Genomic DNA, 15,332 nt, shown 5'->3' on the forward strand with positions numbered 1-15,332 from the left:
CTTGCTCTGACTGGGACAGGTTAGGGAGCAATCACTGGAGCAGCTTTGCTGGTGGACTTTGGGGAGAGGATGGACAAACAGCTAGGAAAGATCACCACTGTAGCAAGCATGGCTGCAGACTGAGGACAGTCCCCAGCCTTATAAATACCCCTCTAGTTCAGGGCATAGACACTTTCTTAAGGAAATCAGGTAGATTCTGGCTCCATCTTCTCACCCAGCAACTGTTTGCTGCTCTGCCTCAAGCTCCCACACAGGGCCCCTCAATGACCGAAGGAGACACCAGCACCTTCCTGTCCTCAGCTCCTCCAACCCAGGCCGCTTCAAGCACAGAGCAATTGCTGCAGCAACATAATACACCCAACTCCACCCCACAGAGCTGCCTCCGAGCCCATGGCATCGCTGCAACGCTTCTGCCGTTCACTTGAGCAACATAAAGCTGCAACCATCCCTTTAAAAGAGGAAGAAATTGGCTTTGTAAGACCGTAATGATGATGAGGAGTTTAAATGTAACCACAAATATAAAACTTTAAAACTCTCATAAACAGATTTGAAAGGCAGCCAGAGGAACTGGTGCAAATGGGAGCTACTCCAGTACAAAGGAATAACAAAGACACAACTATAAACCTGGGCAAGAAGGAAGAAGAATAATCAGCGAAGAGTTTTCCTTATTTTGTGTGCACAGGAATTAGCTTGAAAATAGGACATTTTATAAGCCAGGCAAGAGTGGTTTGTTTTATTTTATTTTTTGCACTCCTGGCTAATTGGTGAGCACAGCCAGAACGCAGACACATGCCAAATGCAGATGTGTCAGCCCAAAGAGGTTCTTCAGATGGCCCCAAGCCAGGTAAACATTTGACCGAAAAGCCCACCTAATTTTAGTGGGCTGAAGTCTGGAAAAGTGATTAACTACAGAAAGGCCAGTGTATTGCTTTGTACCTGGGGAATGCTGGAGCAAAGCAAAGGCTCTCAGGCCCTAATTAAAAACCTGCCTTTTCACTCGACGGAAAGCCGGAGCGCCGTGAAACGAAGGAAGCTGGTGCTTTTCCAACAGGGCTCATAAAGCTGTCAATAAGTTGAGAAAGTGGCCTTGACGGTGTGAAAAGGCATCTCCAAGAAAAAAAAAAAGAAAAAGAAAATCTTTGCTGTTCAATAAGGCCTAACAAATTATCTAGGATCACATAAACGGCAAATTTAACAGCAAATTAGTAGTTTATGAAATCTAGACAGTGAGCCAGCTAGAAAAGACAAAAGTCAAGAGCAGGTAACTATGAAATCAGATTCAATGGATTTTTTTTTTAAATTTTTTTTTCATCCTGGGCCTTTGTATTGTTGCTCAAGACAGCAGGGGATCGTCCTTCCTTTGGAAGCAAAATGTTCCTTTTGGGAGCACGATGCCCACAGCAAACACGCCCAGCACAGCACGCTGCAGGCGACCACGGGCACGTTCCCATCTGAGGGATCCCACCACGGTGACCATCCTCTGGCAGGACACGGTTTTGCCGGGCTTCCTGCACATCCACGGTGCAGTACAGACCTGGTTTCCAGATGTATCTCTTGCAGCTGTGAGAAAAGTCCATCACCTTATAGACCTTATCTTTACAGACTCCAGAGCTTCCAGAGGACTAAAATGGCTACTTCTCTTCATAAAATTAATGGCGTGCTTTTTATGGGTTTCAGCTACAGCTGGGAGCCTGATTCTGCTTAGAAAGGACTGTTAATACAATTACCAGGTGGGTTTTACACTGTAAATTCTCAGTTGTTTTCTTTGCACTGTTTAGGAGTTTCTCATTTAGACGTGCCCTGGAAATCAGGTAGGGTTGTTACCGCAGCTGTACCAAAGGTTACGCTGGCACTTGCTTTATAAAAAACATATTTTCAAGGTTTATAATGGCAATAAAAGTTTTCCCGTCTTGCTGCAACTTGGCATTGACACTTCAGCAGAGCTCCGGAGAACATTTTTTGGAAAATTTTGAAGAAAATCCACGCACACACCTCGCGCAGAGGCTTTAGAAGGCAGACAGGACTGGGGGTTTGTAAATGAGGTGTGGGGGCATTTCTGCAGCATGGTCTGAGTTACCCTCCAAACTACACGCAAGCTCAAAAGGGACTTTAATCTCTTGTCCTCCATTCGGAAGTGGTACCACATTAACTTAATTGCAGGCTGATAAACCTCCTGATGTGAGTACAGTTATAAAATGTTTATTTTTAGGTATTTTATATCAGTGGAGTTACCCCCTTATGGGGAAAATGAGCTACACCAGTGTAAGTCCTTACACTACTGTAATTATGTCAACACAGTTCTGAATGTGCAGTTATTAAAAAACAAAACTAAACAAACCACAGCTTTATCCAGTGTGACCATATCAAATATTAGCCAGACTTAATCAAATGAGCAATGAAGGGGGAGAGAGGAAGCACAGCTCCATTTAAGCATATTTATTTACCACTAGAAAAGCAGTCAGGAAACAATTTTCCCTTCCCAGAAGAGTCTGAGATTCCTACACAAAATCAGATGAAAAGTCACTCTCAAAAATCTTCAGGTGTTGAAACACAGGAAGGAGAGGGGAAGCTTTGTTGGATGAATAAAAAAATGGGAGGATGGTTTGTTTTGGGTTTATCTTTGTGTGTTTTGTTTGGTTTTAGGCAAGATGCAACTTTCAGCCAAAACCGGATTTTTAAAATCTATTTCAGAAAATGTTGACTCAGGCCATTTAGGAAACTGAGCAAACACAGGAGCAGAAGAAAAGTCCTTGCAAGGATAAATCCTCGCTAGAAGCTAGGAAACTGGGAATGGTCAGATCTTGCAAGGGAGCAAGGTCGGCACGGGAGCCCTGGAGAGATCTGTGCCATTAACAATGCATGTTCATAAGTGACCTGGAAAAGGGCATGAGCAGTGAGGTGGGAAAGTTTGCTGACAATACTAATTTTGAGAGCATCGTGATGAACTACAAAACAATTTTACGATACAGTGACAGGTAATAAAATGGCAGATGAAATTCAATGCAGATAAATGTAAAGGGACTCGCCCAGGAAAAAATACAATCTAAATGTCCTATATAAAACGATGGGCTCTAAGCTGACCATAACAACGCAGGAGCAATACCTTGGGGTTGTCACACATGGATCCGTGAAATATCAGCTCATTGCTCAGCAGCAATTAAAAAAAAAAATCCATCATTAGAAATTATTAGGAGTTGACTCTTAGAAGGAAAGGACAAGTTTATGAAACCACAAGTGACATGGAGAGGTGGATACTGTTTGCTCCCTCTTCCAGTACAAGATTCAGAAAGACCATCAACTGACGCTGTTAGGAGCTGGGCTCCAATCCAGTGAAGCAGATGACTCTCGACCCTGAATATATTGGCTCTCGCTGCCAAAGGAGGTTGTGGATGTTAAAGGTTTACCTCGGGTCAAGAGAAAATGAGATAAGTACATGGAAGACTGACTGAATACACAAAATCCACATTTATCACAGGACAACTCCTGAATTGAAAACTCTTTAAAATCTTGAGCGCTGGGAGAAGTTACCATGCATGTCTGCCCTGTTAGTGCTCTCCCTGATGCCTGCACTCATGGCCGCTGCTGGAGTCTGGTATTGAGCAAGCCGTGGCCATCACCTGTCCCAGCATGGCCATTCTTAGCTTCTTTTCCCCTACTTTGAAATTTGCTACTTGCAAACCAAAATTGTCAAAAATTGCTCCCCCACACAGGCAGTTTTGCTCTCAAACAGCATTTTATAAGAGAGTAAAAGAGGTTCAGTAAAAACCAAATCCAGTGTGGTAGCCTACCTGAAGCCACGCAGCAAGGGACCCACCATCAGCCACACTGTGATCTCCCACTGCCCCCCCACTGGCAGGGGATCAGACACGCTCCCATCTATTTCGATGGGACTTACAGCCAGGATCAGCAGGCAAAAAACAATCCCTTGCACCATTACTTTTTTCTTTTAACCAATTATGGAGCAGATAAGAATTTCCCAAATACTAGGATTCCTGTGACATTTTAAACTTCAGGGCAAAGATTGGCATAAGGAATCTGTAATGACCCACACTGTGTCAGTTCTCATGGCATCAAGTTCTGTTCAGGCCATCAACACCAAATGTGGTGAAGAACAGCTGGACAGCCAGTCTTCAGCGCTGGCTTTAAGGAGCCACTGCTGAGCAAGACATCAGAAAATGAGCTCCAAGGGCTCTGTATGGCAACAAGCAAGAGCTATCTCTGGTCCTTCCCTTTCTTCCAACATTTTTTCCTTAGTGTGATTTTCCTTCTCATTTACCTCCATCAATCTCTTCTAATTTCCACACCAAAGCCAATTCTGTAGGGATTCATTACAGTTGTTATTTTCACAGGACAGCAGCCACGCTGAGTGCTAAGTTAATTAGCCATCACCTTCCACTTCCTCTGCTTAGAGCAGACTGGAACAATCACTCCATTTTGAAGACCATCTTCACCCCTGCCATAACCAATCTGCTCAGGGGAGACCCAGCCAGTCTAGCAGGGAGTACGAACGGACACTGAAAATCCCATGCCACGGTATTTTCAGGATCAAGGCCCCTGAAACAAGGGTATGCTGCCACTGTGTGTCTGTTCATAAATTTATAAGCTTTGGGGTTTAAATTAGAGTATGACAGCCTTTGACAGCACTGATACAGAATGGGGAACAAGGTGGGTATGATCTCCAAGGCTTATGAAGGACATACTTCTCCTGTAGGTTACGATCTAACTGTGTAACTAGTAGAACAGGAGATTAGGACCCTTCCGTCTCTGTTTCAGTTTATTTTATCCCTTAGAAATGAGTAAGAGAAGCGTCTGGTTTGCACAGGCAGTTCCACAATGGACAGGAGGGTCTTTGTAGGTCAGCCCTGAGGCTGGACAGTGGGCTCTGTTGAAACAGCAGCAACTGGACCTCTGATCACTCACTGAATGAACTTTTTTCCTGTATCAAAACCTGGCATCAGTCTGAGTTTCAGCATGCCCAAAGGTCTTTCTCCGATGCGTTCTCCGTTTGGCTGTTCTGGCCTCTTGCACTGCACTAAGTTTAGCCCTGGGCCAAGTTCTGATATCGTTCACATCTCATCACCCCGACGGCGTTAATTCAGGCATCCTGTTAGCCACATCTGTCAGCTCTCTTGTGATAAGCGTATTTCTGATCATTGCCGTTACCTTTTATCCATAGCCAAGAAAACGCCTCAGCAACATCTCCAGCAAGCAAGTCTGGTCCATAGGTTTTTTTTGTGTAGTGGCTGATAATAGAACAAGGGATAGTTTGGGGCACAGTGGCATTGCAGAACCTGTCTGCAGAGTATCAGAGTGACCACCTTGGCCATGAGTATTATAGCTCATTTTTAGAGAAAACAGACATCTCACCTCTGAAGCTTTCCAACGCTGACAGGTATCTGTGCTACCTGCCCATCACTCCTGGCAACAGCCCCAGGTACCTGCAGCCTAGACGAACAGAAGATGTTGAAGATGCATTTATGTGTCACCAGAGGCAGCAGCACCAGACTTCCTCTGTCCCTACAGGAGCAGAGTACGAGGCCGTCTCGTACACCGACATCGTCTTTCTGCATCCTCACAGGGAGGGTTCAGGACACATCAGGGCATTCCTCTGCAGATCTGAAAGCAGATCTTCCAGGGCTGCTGTCTCTCTCCCAGGAATAGATTCCTGACCTGACCTTACCTTATGGCGGAGACCACCACTGTGAAATAAAATATGACTTTTGAAGTTGTGTTTTTATGATCTATGAAATCACCCAGACCTCGTGGGTAAATAAATTCTGGATATGAAGCTGACCTCTTAGCTTTTAGCATATCAGTAAAGCCTTAAGGTTTTTCATTAAGCTTAAATAACATCCAAAAAGCCCTGTTTTCTAGTCTTTCGTAAAAATCTTGAGGAGGCAAAGCCTCATGGTAAATTTTGCTTCAAATATCAACCAGAGATACAAGTCCAGTAAGTGTAGTATCTTAACTGCAGAACGCCAGAGACAAGCAGTGCTACTCACGCAAGGCTCTTGTAATGTTATTTCACTGTCCTGCCTATGTTGCCTCTTAAATACTCTTAGAGACTGGTTTCACAGCTCAAACTGTTTTCAATCACCAAGCAAGTGAGGAACAACAGTCTAGGCCCAGAGAAAAGCACCAAATTTCATTCCTCAGAGTCCTCTTCTGTCAGTCACCAAAGCCTTACTGGCATGACCAAAGCCCAACTTGGCATCACACGACTGAGGGCCACAAAAAGAACCACAAGTGGACTAACAACACGGAGAAGAAGGACAAGGGTAAAAATTACGTGAAGTAGTCATCCAAAGAAGAATGCCTTCAGTGAAAAGGAAAAGCAATGTATCAACCCCATCACTTCTTACAGGCAATATTCCAGGACATCAGAAGTTGAGAAATTAAAATCCAAAGAAACATGCAATTAAACTGCAGAACTGACTAATGCAAGAAGTTCTTCAGGCTACAGATGCCACAGAAATCAAGCCAATATTTTATATTATTTATTAATATCAAAAAAATCACATAAGAATACTAGAGTAGACATCAAACCCTGCTGTCACCTAGCCTTAATTTCTCAGGAAGCGTGAGGCACAATCCAGTCCCAGAGACGGGACACAAAACTGTACAGGTCTGACTGGTCCAATCTGACCAATTGGTGGCATGAGGTTTTTAAGAAAGATTTGAGTATAGTGAGAAGCTTAGTAACAGGCAAGACCAGAAAGAGCATTCCATGATCAAAGGACAAAAACTCCAAACATATTCTCCACACCAATTTCTAGCACCTCTCCCCTATCTCCAGAAAATGGATAACATTACTTGGAGAGAAAAATTGCAGCTGCTGCCAATTATAACCCAGCATATCTGTCTGTTCCAAAAAAATGGGGTTAAATACCTCACTGGTACAAATCATAACCTTCCTGAAGTCAACGCCAATTTGCCACTGCCCTGAAGTGAGTGAACTGAGCTGTATTTTGGTGTGGCTGGATGACGGTAGGTGTTGTCCCTACGCTCCTCAAACACTTTGCAATTCAAACCCATTGACGTGAACAGAAAGTCTCCTACTGACTTCCCTTGCACCTGAATCAGCCTCTACATCTCCACCTCTGATGGAAGGGGAGGGAGGGCAAATCCTTTCCCCTTCCTACATGAGCCACTTGGTTCACATTAACTATAAAAGCCACAACAGGCTACAAAGGAGTGATTCATAGGGGAAGGCAGAGAAGGAGGAATAACAGTTCCAATGCAGCAAAGTCTTTATTAGGAGACTGGAGGCAAGGAGGTCTCCGGATTGTCTGGAACGCACCCAGACCTTGCGGAATCCATCTATCTTTCAGTATGATGCAACCAAACATGCCCATATGCCAGCTGGTTTGTATAAAGTCTCTCCTGTTGCCCTCCAGCCATTCCTCCAGCCCCTGGTATGACACTTTCCCAGCTTGCTGAGCTCACTTCCCCTTGTAAGAAGGATTTTTGATGAAGTGGAGCAATGGTAACCACATGGGCTTATTCACCTTCACCCACATCATCTGCTCCGTGCTCGGGGGATGCAGGATTTCACACATCGGCTCGTAAGGACCCAGCAGTTCCGAAAAATAATACACACCGGGGATGGAGTGCACCTTGCTGCCTGAATCATTGTTTAATGTGCTTTTTTTCAAAAGATCTTCGTAGTCAATTTTCCTTCTGTTTTCATTTGTTGACTCAGCTGCACTCACAGCCTGAGGCGACGGATCTGGCATGGTGGGGCCCTCATTCATGCATTCAGTTGCTGGTAACAGCTGGGATCACTGTGGGTCTGAGGGTCTTCAGTATACGGGTTTTGGTTAAAGCAGAGAAGAAAAAAACCTCCCCAGGCTAGAGGCCAAAAACATCTCAGCCATGTAACGTTGCCATGGTTGGGATTTCCACTTTTCCTGCGCCCATCTGTCCTTTAAGGCATCAACGAAGGAGGGCCAGGAGATGGTTGGTAGCCTAACCAGAGCTAGTAATGTGGAACTCAGGATCAGTTATTAGGGTTAAAGAACAATTTGTTATTAGGTAACGAGTAACCTGCTGTCACCTGCCTGATCAATGACGTATCCTGGACATTATTCTAACCACACCTTATTGTCACCTTCTATTTTTGAGACACACCCTCCGCCACAATAAAACTTGACTGGTATTTGACTGAAGATGTGTGAAGGTATTCTCAGTACAGTCCTTAGTTGCAAACTATTCTCATCCTGATCCATTGGAGCATCCATTATATTTTTAAGATGCCTGCAACATCCTGGGCATTTTTATGGGATGGACCACTAGTCTAGGTTATATTCAGCAAAGACACTGTCACCACCTTAATTTAAGAAGGGCTGCAAATTCCAGATGCATTTGCTTCACCAAGATGTTCCTGCTATTCACCTCACAAAGGAGCCACTTGAGCCCTAACTGTGCATCAGTAACCAAAATGGTAGGCTGAAAACAAGGCCAGACGTTCTGGAAGACATCTGAAATCTCATTAAGTGTCTTCTCAGGGCCTGATGAGATCCTTGACATCCAGAAGAAACTTTGGCGAATGATACTTTCCAATGTGTACATCGTTAATATATGGCTGGTGTAACTCTCCCCGAGTCACTTCTGTTCAGATACCTTCCACCGTGTGCAAAGAGCTCCGCAGGCGGGATACAGACAATTTATGGGTACAGAATAATTAGTTATTGCTTAATATCCCCCGTAGATTTCTAGGAGTTACATGCTACTAGGTTAAGTATTAGCACACCCAGTGAGTTTCCACTGGCCAAGCAACCATCAGTGAGGTGGGGATGCCTTAGCCTTCTTCAAAGAGACCAATTTTCGATCTTCATAGTTGCCATCTTCCATTTTTCTACATTTTTCCCCACAATTTTATAACTTTTCATATCAACAGCTTCCCTCTTGAATCCTCAAGTCATTATCTCAACAGTCACACTCTGTTTTCCCTTTTCCTATCTTGCACGCCTTCAGCTGACAGACTTTCTCACAGCTCAGAAACAATTTTCTCAGCAAAACTGAGCCAAGGTCACACAGCTGTGCTGCACCAAACCAGGCCTTGGGTCTGAGAGAGCTGAACTCCTGGGCTGTAGGTTACATTGGGTCATCTTGGCAACGCAAGGCCCATTTTTCTGGCTTACAAAGATCTCTGCTGACTCCCAAGGCACAAATCGTATGTTGTCATTTGAACACTCAGTTTGAAGCGTGAGCAGCCAGGACAAAGCCCCAAGGGCCTTGCCAAGGCTAAGCTAAACCCCACAGCAGCATGCGTGTGTCCTCCAGCACATGAGGGAGAGCCTGACAAAGACCCAGCCACCAGACCTGCAAGCGGTGCATGCACCGTACTGCAAGGGGTGGGTTCCATCAGCATACGCCGTGTCCCACCACCGCTCCCCATCACCAGTGAAACATTACCAAAAGGAAAAATAATCATTATTTCCTTGAGGCTTTGATGTGTTGAGTGGGGAAGGATGTGTTGCCGCCATCGATGAACAGCAATCACTGAACATCCGTGAGGTCAGCAGCTGCTGCCCGAATGCGTTTCTTTCAAGGAAAAAGGCAAAAAGAAAAGAGGGGCTGGGCTCTCACAGTGCTCTGTCCTTCAAAACAACAGCTGGGAACTTGCCCCAGGAGTGCTATACTGAGCCTCACTACACCACAAAGGCCATAATTGCATCTGTGTAGGAAATTACTTCTCTAGTTGAAGGCCACAGGATACCCACCCCAAAACAGGATGGGCCTGAGCCAGCAACGAGCATCATTTTCACATCTAGCCAAGTGGAGAGATCTAGACAAAGGATGGGGAGAGTGGATTCCTGGGAAAACACTGACGGAAGTGAAATGAGTTTGGAAAACTCTAACCCTTCCTGTCAAAAAGGAACTTTTGCCAAAAATCTGTTGACTGTTTCCACAAAGAAAAAAAAAATGAGCTTTTGCAATAGCGAGCTGACATGTCTCAGCAAAATTTTAGTTCAACACAACCTTCTACCGAGAAGCAGTTTTAATGGACAGTTCTCAGTCAGCCCTACCTAACCATTTAAAACATCTGACAACATATTATAAGAGGAGTGGCTGGATGAAACTAACTTTCCTCCTTCTCTTCATAAGCACCAACAGAATCAGCACAAAATAAACTCCATCACCATTTCTCCCTTTATCCCCTAGATCAGTCAAACAATTAACTGCAAGTAGCAGTCATTGTGGCTTCAATCTTCCATCACCTGTGAACTAGTCCGTGAGTTTTTGTGAGCCAATCCATGACTTCATTACTCAAAGCTGCTCACCCCAGAGCTGGAATGAATCATTTTCATCCAGCGGACCGTTCATTCCAGCGCGTTTGCTCTTCATTACCCATGTGTGAGACTGCTCGTACAAGTCGCACAATATCATTTCTACTGCCTCAGTGGATAACAAACTTTCTAAAGACAGAAGGGAGGAAACAATCCTATTCATGCAGAAGTACTCTTGTCCTTTCAGAGGACAAGAAGAAAGAACAGCCAACTAACTCCCAAACAAGGCATGCAAGTAGGAAAGCATTCTTATGGCTGCTTCAACAGCCACAGATAATTAAGAGGATCAGCCCTAGGCAAGACAACTGATGTCACTACTGAGATAGAGATGCAGTCACTGACATTGCCTTGTGACAGTAAGAAATTCATCTCAAGACAACTAAAAGACCATCTAAAGAGCCCAGGGTATCCAATATAGAATATCAGGGTGAATGGACTCCAACTCTACCATGATAACATCCCACAAACGCAGCTTAGATTATCATTAACGACAGGTTATCATCCAAGACCCTTAACTGTTAGACACTATGTTTAACCCAACGAGTCTATTTTATCTCCGTGCTGCAACCCAAACAGGATCCTTCGGGCTCATCCCACTGCAAGCATTTCTGTGGCTCCTAGCACACATACGATGTTTGTCACCCACAGCTATCTCCTACTGCATTCTCTGTCCTTGGAAAGGTTCATCTTTAGCAGCTTTCAGGTAGTGAAAGCTGTATCCCCATCCACCTAGATGCATTCACGATTGGAAGCTTGCTGTTAAAACATCACTCCTAGGGTCCTACAGCAGAGCTGGAAGGAAGGTGGGCCAGAAACCGGACTGTAACTCATGGGAACGATGAGTCACTGGAGATGAAACCAGCAGTCAGCACTTGACAAATTAACCTTCTCAGAGAAAAGTAAGTTTCTAAGACACCTGCTCCAGATGAGAGTGTCAGGATTTAAACAGGCACCAGATTTGCATAATACCCTTAAGATAAGCAGCACTACGCCAGAGCCCTGCAATGCATGAAGGATTTATTTTGTGTTTTATACATTTCTGTATTCCAGAAGAGGCCATTCATCATTGTGCCAATACTTCAGAGATTTCACTGAAAGCTCCAACAGCTCTAGATTATCAGGGAATTATATATTTTTCCCCACTGAATAATCATTCCCAGAAGCATGCTAGGAAAAAAATAAAATCCCATTTTCATCATGTAGACTAATGACACTGCAAGAGATGACATTCGCTTTTAATGACTACCCAAAGACATTGAAACCTCTCTTTCTGACCAGTTGAAATGGATCTGTTCAACACCACTTAATTTCCAGCTCTATTTAGATACGCACTCAATATCTTACAGACAGATCTTCATCAGTGCCCTGGTTATACAGGGCCTCTACAAAAAGAAAAATTTCCAAGGGTTATTCCACTATCACTGTAATGAGAGATTCCTCCTGATTCAGGGAGCACAAGAAGGGATATCCCCATTCTTGCGATCCTTACATTCAGCCTCCTACTCATGGTTCCCATCCACACTGCCAGCAGCACACACACAACCGTGTGTCTGAGACCCCACACCAACATAGCCACGTCCTGGCAAACCCAGATCAATCCTTTCCTGACTGCAGGTCTCTGAAAACTCACTATTGCCTTCCTTGGCACTCGAGCTGTCTGACAAGGACAGGAACATGTCCAGCAGTTGGCAGCTGGACAGTGGCAATGGATTTAATCCAAGCATGACTATTTTGTTGGTCACTACAGTGTGAGAGGAATCCAGGAAAGCCAACACCAGCTCAAAGCTTGTGGACAGGTGGGATATTAGGAGAGACTGAAGCTTGCATCCAAGCGGTTTGAGGGCTTAACGCACTTAAGCTCCTCTTGAGACTGCCAGGCTTGGGTATGAGATGGTGATGAGGCTATAAAACTTCCCTGTTGAGACTGACATATCGACCAGTCCAGAAGCTAAATGAAATTTGTCCCATCTGGAAAGTAACCAGGCCTGCACACCTCCTTCCTCATGGCACTGAGGATCAGAGAAGCAAAACCGTCCAGTGAAGTCTGTTTGCTGAAACACACAGTACCTAGTTCATGAAATCTGAGTCAAATTCAGAGAGCTGTTACCACCCTCTCCCAAAACAGCAGTCAAGGAACAGCAGCATTTTGCTCAGTCACTTTCTAACGTGGAACCTGCCTGGTTTTGTCACAAGCTGAGATGTCTCTGAAAACACATGGAGATGGAGGAAATGGATTCACATCAGGGCAGCTTACAGCCAGGCACAGGACAGACCCCAGCTCCACAATCCCCCAGCCCCGTACCCCAAGCTGGATGACTTCATCTCCTCTCACTGCACTCACTGCTGCAGAGATCACAGCTGGGCTAGTTAGCAGGACAGCTGTGCACTGGTTTACAGTAGGAACACTCTTTGGTAGAGCAACAATTAGAAGTGTAATCATTTTTTAAATGAAAACTGATCCAAACCTGACAGGGATGCGAGCACAGCCTGAGAATCCCAGAGGAGAGGGTTTGCTTGGGAGATTTCTGGAATTTCCTGCTTCTGGACCAATTAGAAATAGTACAAAATCATAATGATACATCCTGATGACAGTGGGCCTTGTCACTCATCATTTTCCTTTTGGCCTGAAACTTGGAATTACAGACGAAATAATGGGAAGAAGAAACTTTTTTTTGCACTTGCAAGGTTTTCTTGAAGACTCTTCAGGGAGACAGAAGTGTTGTTCTTCCAGCTGTATCCTTTCACCCATCCCATCTTTATAGACCCTCACCTGGCAAATTACATATGTTTCTGGAACATGTTCTCAGGAATTTGAGTAAGGGATATTATAGTTATAAACGAGAACATCCGCACTGCCTGGCAGACAGTGCGTTCACTGTGTTCAGAGGAGAATAAGTCACAGATATTTCAGAAAGTCTCGCAAAAAAAGGAAAATTCAAGGGGATGTTGATCCACATGGATTAGGTATTTCTCACTGTTAAAATTTCCGGGCACCTTTCATACATCGACACCATCAATAGCCCTGGGAGACAGGGAAGAACTGTTATCCCCACTGTTCTGATGGGGGAACCAAGAGAAGAAGAACGTGGTCTCAATGCAAACCAAGATCTTGAATGTTGACTTTCTAAACTCTCAATGGATACCTTCACACTGGGCAAGGCTTCCTCTCCAAGTTGTACTGAAACTTAACGAGTACTAAATCTGTCATTGCCTTAGTTTCTGAGCTGGAAGAGGTGGTTCATGCTGACTAAGCTGCCCTTCCCCACCCATGCAATACTGAACATTGTACACGGTTTCCAACTCTGACAACATTGTGGTTCCCACTACTGTACTATCCAAGCAAGGACTCGGGTCCCATGTGTTTGGTACTGTACATTCACGTAACAAAAGTAAGGCTGTTCTTACAATTAGGGAAGCAATGAAAAATTTAAGCTGGAAGGGACCTCTGAAGGCATCCAGTCAAAGTCGAAGCAGGGCTGGCTCCAAAGTCAGACTGTTGCTCAGAGCCCTGCCCTGTCAAGTATTGAAAACCTTTGAAAGACAGATTTCACAGCCTCTTGAGAGGGACCCTGTTGCATTGCTGCATCACCCTCCTTGAGCTGAAGAACTTATTTAGCTTTGCCATTATATTTCAAACCACTGGTGGCCAACCCCTCTAGCATGGCAGGCTGCCTTCCTCCCACCCACAGCAGTCACCCACCCACCCATTGACTGCAAACCTTCTAGGTGCTCTTTCCCTTTGGGGCTGACCAGCTCTCCTTCCCACCAGCTTCATCAACTCTCCCATTCCACACATCAGGCCCACATCTAACCTCATGGCAGGGAAGAGGGATGACGCCCATAGGAAAGGTAGCTAAGAACTGGCTGAAGCCAGCCAATATCATTCATGCAGCCCACTCCTTGCCTGAGCCTGAGAGACCTTCAGGAAAACAAGTGCCTGGGAACAGGCTCCAGGCCAGATGACTTGTCCTGGCAGGCCAGACGCAGCTCATGAGCCAGATGCTGGGCAGCCCAGCCTGAGACTATTAAACAGCAAAATCTCATCACTGTTTATGGCCCAGTCCAGGCTCACCTACAAGCCCTGTATTCCAAGCTCCTGACCCAAAGCGTAGGCAGCAGGTTTTCAAAATCTGGACCCAAGCCCAGAGCACAATTTTCCAGCTCTGGCCACCTTATTTCACTGGTGCTTTTGCATTTCTGATGTCAATATCATTTTAGGTAATAATACATTTCAAGTCAATTCACTGTCTGGCCTTCATGTACATACAAAGTCTGACAGGCAAATAAAGGAATATATATTTGATAGATTTAAAAGCTGTTTCCGTTCGGATTTCCTTTTAATGGAAACATTCTGTTGGTCTTTGGTTTTGTGGAAGTTGGGGGGTGCTGGATTTTTTAAATAGAATATAATTCACGGGCCAAATTTGGCTTAATGGGGTCCTATCAATCCCTTGAAATACTGCCTCAGACAACTGCAATTAAAAAAGTGTTTCAAAACAATAGAACAGACACTAAAGTGGATAGGGGAGATTGTTGAAATGGTCTCCAGCTCATTGCCTGGCTTGTTGCGAATTCTGCATGATCTTTATATAAGCATGCTTTTAAAATTCAACGTAAAGTAAGAGAAAATACAGAAGCTTCATATGCAGATGTTATATGTTTCATGAATAACCCATAAGTAGTTGCCATCCAGGACTCCAGAACAGCACTACCTGCCTGGACGACGAAGTTCAAACCCAAGAGCGCATGGCAACCAAAGCAACACAGAACACACAACCCAGCACTGATGGGTAAGTACAACAATATTTACACGCACATTTTCGCACGCACAATTCAACACTTCAAAGCAAGTCTCTAATAACCGAGTAGCACATCCATTGTGTCAGCAGGAAAGCAAGCCACTCTGATGAAAAAAAAACCCTAAGGAACAGAATATCACATCTAGTGTCCAAACACTTATAAAATAACAGTAATGGTGGGGAAATGGGTTTACAGAGAGCAAATTGCTGGATTCATTTCTCCGCAAGCATGTACTGCTAT

This window comes from Nyctibius grandis, chromosome 15, assembly GCF_013368605.1.
Source record: "Nyctibius grandis isolate bNycGra1 chromosome 15, bNycGra1.pri, whole genome shotgun sequence".
In the NCBI taxonomy this organism is placed as follows: Eukaryota; Metazoa; Chordata; class Aves; order Nyctibiiformes; family Nyctibiidae; genus Nyctibius; species Nyctibius grandis.